Raw genomic sequence first — 9609 nt, forward strand, 5'->3', positions numbered from 1 at the left:
TTGAAACTAAGCTTCCCATTCATTTTCAACGGAAGGAAAGTGGTGAGAAGCGGGGGACCTTTGGGTGATGCGAACTTGGCATGAAAAATATAAATTTTCCCAACTTTATGCCAATCACCAGCGGCGACCGCTGGGCAATGACCAATCATATCGAGTGGTTCCCATGATGAATTTGATACTATGCGACCCAAGGCTGGAGACTTTCTTCAGCAAAAATGGCTGACAAAAATACTAAAATGGAAGCAAATGTAAGTGATTATAACGTCAGAACGAATCATGCAAAAACTGTACAGTTGAGAGGAATATGTTAGTTAATGTAGAGACAAATGATTATGCATATTTTTTTAATCATAAAGTTAATTTATGAAAATTGCAATTTAGCAAGCTAGCTGACTAGCTAACATTAGCCAGCTAGCTGGCTAGCTTTATGGGTGTTGTGACATGAGTATGAAATTGTAATTCTGGTTGTTTAATGTTTTAGGGACTCCAAATCAGGCTATCATCTTGTGAAACAGTGGATGTAAAGAATCTAGCTAGCTAAAGCATTTACTGAAAATGTAATGTACAATTTTGTTGTTTATTGTGCAGTGGAGGATAAAAATGCCTATGGATGTGTAGCTAGCACCAGTTGAAGTCAGAAGTTTACATACACTTAGGTTGGAGTCATTAAAACTCATTTTTCAACAACTCCACAAATATCTTGTTAACAAACTATAGTTTTGGCAAGTCGGTTAGGACATCTACTTTGTGCATGACACAAGTAATTTCTCCAACAATTGTTTACAGACAGATTATTTCACTGTATCACAATTCCAGTGGGTCATAAATTTACATACACTAAGTTGACTGTGCCTTTAAACAGCTTGGAAAATTCCAGAAAATGATGTCATGGCTTTAGAAGCTTCTGATAGGCTAATTGACATAATTTGGGTCAATTGGAGGTGTAGCTGTGGATGTATTTCAAGGCCTACCTTCAAACTCAATGCTTCTTTGCTTGACATCATGGGGAAATTAAAAAAATTCAGCCAAGACCTCAGGCAAAAAAATTGTAGACCTCCACAAGTCTGGTTCATTTTTTTCACCTTTATTTAACCAGGTAGGCCAGTTGAGAATGGCCTACCTGGCCTACCTGGCCTACCTGGCCTACCTGGCCTACCTGGCCAAGATAAAGCAAAGCAATGCGACAAAAAACAACACAGAGTTACACATAGGATAAACAAAAGTACAGTCAATAACACAATAGAAAAATCTATATACAGTGTGTGCAAATAGAGTAAGGAGGTAAGGAAATAAATAGACCATAGTAGTGAAGTAATTACAATTTAGCAAATTAACATTGAACTGATAGATGTGCAGATGATGATGTGCAAAACAATACGGGGATGAGGTAGGTAGTTGGGTGGGCTATTCACAGATGGTCTATGTACAGCTGCAGCGATCGATAAGCTGCTCAGATAGCTGATGCTTAAAGTTAGTGAGGGAGATATGTCTCCAGTCATTGGCAGCAGAGAACTGGAAGGAAACACGGCCAAAGTGGGTGTTGGCTTTGGGGATGACCAGTGAGATATACCTGCTGGAGCACGTGCTACGGGTGGGTGTTGTTATGGTGACCAGTGAGCTGAGATAAGGCGGAGCTTTACCTAGCAAAGACTTATATATGACCTGGAGCCAGTGGGTCTGGCGACGAATATGTAGCGAGGGCCAGCCGACGAGAGCATACAGGTCGCAGTGGTGGGTGGGTATGGGGCTTTGGTGACAAAACGGATGGCACTGTGATAGACTGCGTCCAGTTTGCTGAGTAGAGTGTTGGAGGCTATTTTGTAAATGACATCGTCGAAGTCAAGGATCGGTAGGATAGTCCGTTTTACAAGGGTATGTTTGGCAGAATGAGTGAAGGATGCTTTGTTGCAAAATAGGAAGCCGATTCTAGATTTAATTTTGGATTGGAGATGCTTAAGGCTGCAATCCCGTTAACGGGATCGATATGACAACAGCCAGTGAAAGTGCAGGGCGCCAAATTCAAACAACAGAAATCTCATAATAAAAATTCCTCGAGCATACAAGTATTTCACACCATTTTAAAGATACACTTCTTGTTAATCCCACCACAGTGTCCGATTTCAAAAAGGCTTTACAGCGAAAGCACCACAAACGATTATGTTAGGTCACCGCAAAATCACAGAAAAACACAGCCATTTTTCCAGCCAAAGACAGGAGTCACAAAAAGCAGAAATAGAGATAAAATGAATCACTAACCTTTGATGATCTTCATCAGATGACACTCATAGGACTTCACGTTACACAATACATATATGTTTTGTTCGATAAAGTTCATATTTATATCCAAAAACCTCAGTTTACATTGGCGCCATGTTCAGAAATGCCTCCAAAATATCCGGAGAAATTGCAGAGAGCTACATCAAATAACAGAAATACTCATCATAAACTTTGATGAAAGATACATATTTTACATAGAATTAAAGATAAACTTGTTCTTAATGCAACTGCTGTGTCAGATTTCAAAAAAGCTTTACGGCAAAAGCACAATATTCAATAATCTGAGAACAGCGTTCAGCCACAAAAGCAAGCCATACAGTTACCCGCCAAATTGTGGAGTCAACAAAAGTCCTAAATAGCATTATAAATCTTCACTTACCTTTGCTGATCTTCGTCGAAATGCACTCCCAGGACTCCCACTTCCAAAATAAATGTTCTATTTGTTCGGTAATGTCCATCATTTATGTCCAAATAGCTACTTTTGTGAGCGTGTTTGGTAAACAAATCCAAAGTCACAAAGCACGTTCACTAAAAGCAGACAAAATGTCAGAAAGTTCCGTAACAGTCAGTAGAAACATGTCAAATTATGTATTGAATCAATCTTTAGGATGTTTTTAACATAAATCTTCAATAATGTTCAATAAACTTTGCAATAGTAACCTAGATGAACCAACTTCCCAGGTTAAGTCAAGTTTAATTCCCAGATAGCCTATCCAGGTATGATTAATCATTATCATTGATTAATTATTTCAATTTGCCTTTGAAAATTAATTCACGTCCAACTCCCACATTACTGGTATAGTACTGATGGTTCATTAATGTCTATAAATAGATTAAAATCATCTTTGCAGCTTCCAACATACTCCAAAACCATACTTTGGAAAATGTCCTTTCAAATGTTCTAATAATGTGCAAGCTTATCAGATGGGGTAGCCCCCACTCGCCCGCTAATTAGTGAACCTCCACCCATAAATGGATTGACCTCTGACCTCAGCAGCGACACCAACCCTAATTATGCCATTAGCGGAAAAACAGCAGACAACAACGCTCTCCAAAATCAACCATCGGGCGCAGGCCTCGTAAAGGTTCTCTCCAGTCTAGTCCTGATGTCTTGCCATCCTAGATTGGCATCGATCCAATACCGCAGTGCACAGATGAAGCACAAACAGGTAATGTGAGACATAAAGGGACAGGTGGAGAGAACCGGGAAACCAATGACAAATGCAGAAAAGGATAACATTTGGCTAGCTATGGGACTGCATTTGAAAACTGAACAATTAAATGTAATTGCAAAAACTTATGACGATGAACAAGCACAAACTCTTCAACAAAATTGTCTTCTACAGGAACAAAATCGTATGCTACAGGAACAACTCAATTTAGCCAAATTTAAATACGATGATGTCCACGCCAAACTAGATAAATCTGACGAGTTATCTACAAACAGGCACGGTCAACTTGATAACATGCTTGCAGTTTTGTTGAACATTACTCAAAGTAACAATGTTCTACTCCAAATGCTGCAGACTAAAGACGATCAGTTAATGAACACAATGACTAAGTTGGATGACAAATCAGCAGAACTCATTGAAGTCGCTGACCAAATGAATGATGAGAGAACTCAGGTGATGAAGATGGAAATATTGATTTCTAAGCAAGCGGAGGAAATCTCATCACTGAATCTCTCGCTCCGTACTCAAGACCTCTATCTGCAAACCATGACAGATAAGTTTGAGACCGAAAGGAGCAAGAGCGACTCTCACATGTCCAAAATCAGTACTCTAAGCACTCAAGTGGACTCTGCAATGCAGCAGAATACCACCCTTAGGTACAATCTGGTGGAATTCCTGAACGATCACGCGCTACAGCGTGACTACCCAACCAAGCAACCGGAGCCCGGCACTCAAAGGAGTGAAGACAGGTTTCACTCAAATAGGTTTCAGACTTTGCCTTCCTCATGTGTCCCTCAGTCTTCTCCTCTTGGCCTTTCGGCCCCAATTTCCCCACAGAAAGAAGCCAAACCTCTCCGYCCGCTTGGCGTGGAATACCTTGACAAACTCGTCAAGAATTTCCCCACCTTTGACCCCATTCCAGGTCAGCCAAACGATACTGAGATGCTCCTAGCTGACATAGAGGACACATTAGATGGCTAACCGAACGCTACGGGTTCTGACAGGGTTTACCTGTTAAAGAAAATGTCAAATAGACACAAGACAAGGTTCATTCGTCTACAACAGCAACACGTGCTAAATGACTACGCTAAAATTGCCACAGCTTTGAAATTAGAATTCAGTGGTTCTGCGACTCGCAAACACGATAGCTCACTGGCTAACACCGTCAAACAAGCTCGGAACGAACACCCACAAGCTTGTTCAGCTTACTTTGGCCTACTCACTGAAACAGGAATGGAAGAGCTGTTACCATTCAAACAAATGTTTCTGTCAAACATGTATCCCACCTTCATTACTACTTGGGGCCTGCAGCCCACGTTGGCTTGTCTATCTTACAACTCAGAGAGCTTGCAAGCACAGCTTTTGAGGTATCAAAAGCTCACAATGCTAAGAGACCTGACCATTCGGTCTTGAAGTTTGACCAGGAGCACTCAGGTATCAGAGCATTGAGAGATGACGCACAACAACGGTTTCTACCACAAAACCACGATTCCAATATCCTCCGCGGTCTAAATAACTGTAAAGTAACTGTAAAGTACGTCGCCATCAAAACGACTACCGCTACAATCGACCTGTTCGCTACGTTCCTGCATCCAACCCACAAAAAGTGTCAGTTAAAATTCTAATTTCTCCCGTTCTCACTCGAGACCCTATCCAGGGCCTGCTTGATCAAGAAACAAGCCCACAGGCTTTGTCTATAGACTCTGATACAAAGGTTGCGAAGAAAAAGGTCAAACGCTTCATTAAAGCCAAGCCCACTCAAAATCGGAAAAGTCGATCTGCTTTCAACTTGAACAGAAATGGCACATCACATCGTTGCAAATGACCACTCCACTTCGTGGGGACTATATCCACTAAACACAAATCTAAAACACCCATACCTGGAAACAGTCTTGGAGGACTGTTTAACTTGTCATGCGCTAATTGATTTGGGCGTGACAATATCGCTCATCTCTCAAACATTGTTCAATTACCTCAAAAGGGCTTTGAAACCAACTAAACGTTGGTTAAAAGTGGAACGATGTGATACTACACTTCGAGGGGTCACTCAGACTACCTCGCCTCTCACATTGAGAGTCATGCTGAAACTACACTTCCAGGACGTATCGCTCGTTCACCCTGTGTATGTTACCAGCCTCGAATCTGAACCCCTGCTACTTGGAGCAGACTTGATGGATCGGTTACTCCAACTGATAGATTGAAAAACCAACCATGTATGGTCACAGGCCACAGTTCCTTCTCCACTGACCACACTGTCTTCTCCTAATGCTAGCTGCAACGTAATCATTCACGAGGGGTATCTGTCGAAAGCACCCGTCGGGAAAAAGACGTTTAGAAACCTCCAAGGAGATATTACGATATCTCGACACATTCCATCAGCCAACCTGACTGACCATTATTTTCATGATTTCGAGCCAGCTGCCTCTGTGAATGAGCAACTTCCCTCCTCCTTGCAGTCGTGCAATACGGTAGTTGAGATGAACTTCTCTTGCCCTTCGGACACTTCCGCAAGCACTGCGGCTGTCTCAGCAAGAAAAACATTGATGCACAGAGTGTACTCTGCTTCCGATGATACACCTTCCGCTTTGTGGGGGACTGTCACCCCTTACAATGACACTAATGGCGGCAGTTCCGCAACTGACCAGATGACTACCACTGGTGAAACATTTTGCGATATCACAGACAGATATCCTCATCTCAGTTCACAGGTACTGAAGAGGTTGCCACCAGCGAATGCTGTGGTGACTGACAGGCCTCGACAGCCACTGAGCGTTTTGAAGCACAAACACCAGGAGATTTGGTTGAAAGGTTACAACCATTCTCATAACGCGGCCGCTGACAACTCGCACATAGGGTCCGACCTTTTCATTGGTGCCTCGGGGGCGTCCCGAGACACAAAGAGGGGGAATAGTAGCCCAGACCCATGATGAACCTCATCGAGGCCGGTGGGGGGGGGGGTCGAGACTACATGCAACACCGTATGAGGCCACCAGAGCATAAAACAAATCTAGTTGTAAACTCCCCTATGAAAACAGTGAGGAGCAGATAGGCCCCTAGACGGGGACAACCTTAGAACACATCTAAGATATTACTGAAGTATACCACACTGGTCGTAGAAGTCCAGTGGACTTCCACCTCAAACAAATGGCAAAAATAGTCATGCCTTGCCATGCGTAGGTTCAACTACAATACATCTAGTAAAATGCTCTAATTATGTGTTCCGGGAGGATAGTATTTCATAATAAATCGGTAGGATAACTGGTCCCCTTGAGTACCAGTACCAATGCCAGCAACAGTTTTTATTTTAATTTCACCTTTATTTAACCAGGTAGGCTAGTTGAGAACAAGTTCTCATTTGCAACTGCGACTTGGCCAAGATAAAGCATAGCAGTGTGAACAGACAACAACACAGAGTTACACATGGAGTAAACAATAAACAAGTCCAATAAACAATAAACATGTAGAAAAAAGAGAATCTATATACAATGTGTGCAAAAGGCATGAGGAGGTAGGCAATAAATCGAATAATTACAATTTAGCAGATTAACACTGGAGTGATAAATCATCAGATGATCATGTGCAAGTAGAGATACTGGTGTGCAAAAGAAGCAGAAAAGTAAATAAATAAAAGCAGTATGGGGGGTGAGGGAGGTGAATTGGGTGGGCTATATACCGATGACTATGTACAGCTGCAGCGATCGGTTCTGCTCGGAATGCAGATGTTTAAAGTTTGAGGGAGATAAAAGTCTCCAACTTCAGAGATTTTTGCAATTCGTTCCAGTCGCAGGCAGCAGAGAACTGGAAGGAAAGGCGTCCAAATGAGGTTTTGCTGTTAGGGATGATCAGTGAGATACACCTGCTGGAGCGCGTGCTACGGTGGGTGTAGCCATCGTGACCAGTGAACTGAGATAAGGCGGCACTTTACCTAGCATAGCCTTGTAGATGACCTGGAGCCAGTGGGTCTGACGACGAACATGTAGCGAGGCCAGCCGACTAGGGCATACAAGTCGCAGTGGTGGGTCGTATAAGGTGCATTAGTAACAAAACGGATGGCACTGTGATAAACTGCATCCAGTTTGCTGAGTAGAGTATTGGAAGCTATTTTGTAGATGACATCGCCGAAGTCGAGGATCGGTAGGATAGTCAGTTTTACTAGGGTAAGTTTGGCGCGTGAGTGAAGGAGGCTTTGTTGCGAAATAGAAAGCCGACTCTAGATTTGATTTTGGATTGGAGATGTTTGATATGAGTCTGGAAGGAGAGTTTGCAGTCTAGCCAGACACCTAGGTACTTATAGATGTCCACATATTCTAGGTCGGAACCGTCCAGGTGTTGATGCTAGTCGGGCGTGCGGGTCAGGCAGCGAACGGTTGAAAAGCATGCATTTGGTTTTACTAGCGTTTAAGAGCAGTTGGAGCCACGGAAGGAGTGTTGTATGGCATTGAAGCTCGTGTTGGAGGTTAGATAGCACAGTGTCCAAGGAAGGCCAGAAGTATACAGAATGTGTCGTCTGCGTAGAGGTGGATCAGGGAATCGCCCGCAGCAAGAGCAACATCATTGATRTATACAGAGAAAAGAGTCGGCCCGAGAATTGAACCCTGTGGTACCCCCATAGAGACTGCCAGAGGACCGGACAACATGCCCTCCGATTTGACACACTGAACTCTGTCTGCAAAGTAGTTGGTGAACCAGGCAAGACAGTCATTAGAAAAACCGAGGCTACTGAGTCTGCCGATAAGAATATGGTGATTGACAGAGTCGAAAGCCTTGGCCAGGTCAATGAATACGGCTGCACAGTACTGTCTTTTATCGATGCCGGTTATGATATCGTTTAGTACCTTGAGTGTAGCTGAGGTGCACCCGTGACCGGCTCGGAAACCGGATTGCACAGCGGAGAAGGTACGGTGGGATTCGAGATGGTCAGTGATCTGTTTGTTGACTTGGCTTTCGAAGACCTTAGATAGGCAGGGCAGGATGGATATACAGTCGTATGAAAAAGTTTGGGCACCCCTCTGAGGCTGCATAATAATTTACTCTGTCGTCACAGAAAATGATCACAGTGGCATGCCATTCATTTTCTAATAAAAGCTGAGTACTGGGGTATTGTCCAGACAAAGATGTTTAGTGTAGCTATATTAAGTTGTATGAAATTAAATCAAATGTGTAAAATAGGCTATGCAAAAATGTGGGCACCCTTGTCATTCTGTTGATTTGAATACCTGTAACTACTTAGCACTGAATAATTGGAACACACAATTGGTTTGGTGAGCTCATTAAGCCTTGAACTTCATAGACAAGTGCATCCAATCATGAGAAAAGGTATTTAAGGTGGCCAATTGCAAGTTGTTGTTCTCTTTGACTCTCCTCTGAAGAGTGGCAACATGGGGGCCTCAAAACAACTCTCAAATGACCTGAAAACAAAGATTGTTCAACATTATGGTTTAGAGGAAGGCTACAAAAAGCTATCGCAGAGATTTAAGCTGTCAGTGTCCACTGTGAGGAACATAGTGAGGAAATGGAAGACCACAGGCACAGTTCTTGTTCAGGCCAGAAGTGGCAGGCCAAGTAAAATATCGGAGAGGCAAAGGCGAAGGATGGTGAGAACGGTCAAAAACAGCCCACAGACCACCTCCAAATACCTACAACATCATCTTGCTGCAGATGGTGTCACTGTGCATCGTTCAACAATTCAGCGCACAAGGAGAAGCTGTATGGGAGAGTGATGCGGAAGAAGCCTTTTCTGCACATATGCCACAAACAGAGTCGCTTGAGGTATGCAAACGCACATTTGGACAAGCCAGCTTCATTTTGGAATAAGGTGCTGTGGACTGATGAAATATTGAGTTATTTGGTCATAACAAGGGACGTTATGCATGGCGGCAAAAGAACACAGCGTTCCAAGAAAAACACTTGCTACCCACAGTAAAATTTGGTGGGGGTTCCATCATGCTGTGTGGGGCTGGTGGGGCTGTGTGGCCAGTGCCGGTACTGGGAATATTGTTAAAGTTGAGGGTCGCATGGATTCCACTCAATATCAGCAGATTCTTGGGAATAATGTTGAAGAATCAGTCACAAAGTTGAAGTTACGCTGGCGCTGGATGTTTCAACAAGACAACGACCCAAAACACTGCTCAAAATCTACCCGGGCATTTATGCAGAGGAA

The sequence above is a fragment of the Salvelinus sp. IW2-2015 genome, linkage group LG15 (assembly GCF_002910315.2).
Source record: "Salvelinus sp. IW2-2015 linkage group LG15, ASM291031v2, whole genome shotgun sequence".
Classification (NCBI taxonomy): domain Eukaryota; kingdom Metazoa; phylum Chordata; class Actinopteri; order Salmoniformes; family Salmonidae; genus Salvelinus; species Salvelinus sp. IW2-2015.